Source organism: Diceros bicornis, chromosome 20 (assembly GCF_020826845.1).
Source record: "Diceros bicornis minor isolate mBicDic1 chromosome 20, mDicBic1.mat.cur, whole genome shotgun sequence".
NCBI classification, from domain to species: Eukaryota; Metazoa; Chordata; class Mammalia; order Perissodactyla; family Rhinocerotidae; genus Diceros; species Diceros bicornis.
Genome location: NC_080759.1, coordinates 1337088 through 1339894, shown reverse-complemented (window position 1 = coordinate 1339894; position 2807 = coordinate 1337088).

Below are 2807 nucleotides of genomic sequence, written 5' to 3'. Positions count from 1 at the left end.
AAGGATCACATAATTCCTAACAAAGTTTTGACACAGATTCCCAATTCTGGCATTCAGAACATATAGCACGTTGCTGTAAGCAAGCAGATTCTCATTAAAGATGCAAGTTACTCTGTAGGAACAAGTTTGTATAGGTATTTCAAAGATGCCCAGAACTGAGCTAAACTTGGTATGTGTCCAACTCCTAGAAATAACTTCATGCCCCATCTCCCTTACTTCCAGCTAGTAAGGATCACATAATTCCTAACAAAGTTTTGACACAGATTCCCAATTCGGGCATTCAGAACATATAGCACGTTGCTGCAAGCAAGCACATTCTCATTCAAAGTTGCAAGTTACTATGTAGGAACAAGTTTGTATAGATATTTCAAAGATGCCCAGAACTGAGCTAAACTTGGTATGTGTCCAACTCCTAGAAATAACTTCATGCCCCATCTGCCTTACTTCCAGCTAGTAAGGATCACATAATTCCTAACAAAGGTTTGACACAGATTCCCAATTCGGGCATTCAGAACATATAGCACGTTGGTGTAAGCAAGCAGATTCTCATTCAAAGTTGCAAGTTACTATGTAGGAACAAGTTTGTATAGGTATTTCAAAGATGCCCAGAACTGAGCTAAACTTGGTATGTGTCCAACTCCTAGAAATAACTTCATGCCCCATCTCCCTTACTTCCAGCTAGTAAGGATCACATAATTCCTAACAAAGTTTTGACACAGATTCCCAATTCTGGCATTCAGAACATATAGCACGTTGCTGTAAGCAAGCAGATTCTCATTAAAGATGCAAGTTACTCTGTAGGAACAAGTTTGTATAGGTATTTCAAAGATGCCCAGAACTGAGCTAAACTTGGTATGTGTCCAACTCCTAGAAATAACTTCATGCCCCATCTCCCTTACTTCCAGCTAGTAAGGATCACATAATTCCTAACAAAGTTTTGACACAGATTCCCAATTCGGGCATTCAGAACATATAGCACGTTGCTGCAAGCAAGCACATTCTCATTCAAAGTTGCAAGTTACTATGTAGGAACAAGTTTGTATAGATATTTCAAAGATGCCCAGAACTGAGCTAAACTTGGTATGTGTCCAACTCCTAGAAATAACTTCATGCCCCATCTGCCTTACTTCCAGCTAGTAAGGATCACATAATTCCTAACAAAGGTTTGACACAGATTCCCAATTCGGGCATTCAGAACATATAGCACGTTGGTGTAAGCAAGCAGATTCTCATTCAAAGATGCAAGTTACTATGTAGGAACAAGTTTGTATAGGTATTTCAAAGATGCCCAGAACTGAGCTAAACTTGGTATGTGTCCAACTCCTAGAAATAACTTCATCCCCCATCTCCCTTACTTCCAGCTAGTAAGGATCACATAATTCCTAACAAAGTTTTGACACAGATTGCCAATTCGGGCATTCAGAACATATAGCACGTTGCTGTAAGCAAGCACATTCTCATTCAAAGATGCAAGTTACTATGTAGGAACAAGTTTGTATAGGTATTTCAAAGATGCCCAGAACTGAGCTAAACTTGGTATGTCTCCAACTCCAAGAAATAACTTCATGCCCCATCTCCCTTACTTCCAGCTAGTAAGGATCACATAATTCCTAACAAAGTTTTGACACAGATTCCCAATTCGGGCATTCAGAACATATAGCACGTTGCTGTAAGCAAGCACATTCTCATTCAAAGTTGCAAGTTACTATGTAGGAACAAGTTTGTATAGGTATTTCAAAGATGCCCAGAACTGAGCTAAACTTGGTATGTCTCCAACTCCAAGAAATAACTTCATGCCCCATCTCCCTTACTTCCAGCTAGTACGGATCACATAATTCCTAACAAAGTTTTGACACAGATTCCCAATTCGGGCATTCAGAACATATACCACGTTGCTGTAAGCAAGCACATTCTCATTCAAAGTTGCAAGTTACTATGTAGGAACAAGTTTGTATAGGTATTTCAAAGATGCCCAGAACTGAGCTAAACTTGGTATGTGTCCAACTCCTAGAAATAACTTCATGCCCCATCTCCCTTACTTCCAGCTAGTAAGGATCACATAATTCCTAACAAAGTTTTGACACAGATTCCCAATTCGGGCATTCAGAACATATAGCACGTTGCTGTAAGCAAGCACATTCTCATTCAAAGTTGCAAGTTACTATGTAGGAACAAGTTTGTATAGGTATTTCAAAGATGCCCAGAAGTGAGCTAAACTTGGTATGTGTCCAACTCCTAGAAATAACTTCATGCCCCATCTCCCTTACTTCCAGCTAGTAAGGATCACATAATTCCTAACAAAGTTTTGACACAGATTCCCAATTCGGGCATTCAGAACATATAGCACGTTGCTGTAGGCAAGCACATTCTCATTCATAGTTGCAAGTTACTATGTAGGAACAAGTTTGTATAGGTATTTCAAAGATGCCCAGAACTGAGCTAAACTTGGTATGTGTCGAACTCCTAGAAATAACTTCATGCCCCATCTCCCTTACTTCCAGCTAGTAAGGATCACATAATTCCTAACAAAGTTTTGACACAGATTCCCAATTCGGGCATTCAGAACATATAGCACGTTGCTGTAAGCAAGCACATTCTCATTCAAATTTGCAAGTTACTATGTAGGAACGAGTTTGTATAGGTATTTCAAAGATGCCCAGAACTGAGCTAAACTTGGTATGTGTCCAACTCCTAGAAATACCTTCATGCCCCATCTCCCTTACTTCCAGCTTGTAAGGATCACATAATTCCTAACAAAGTTTTGACACAGATTCCCAATTCGGGCATTCAGAACATATAGCACGTTG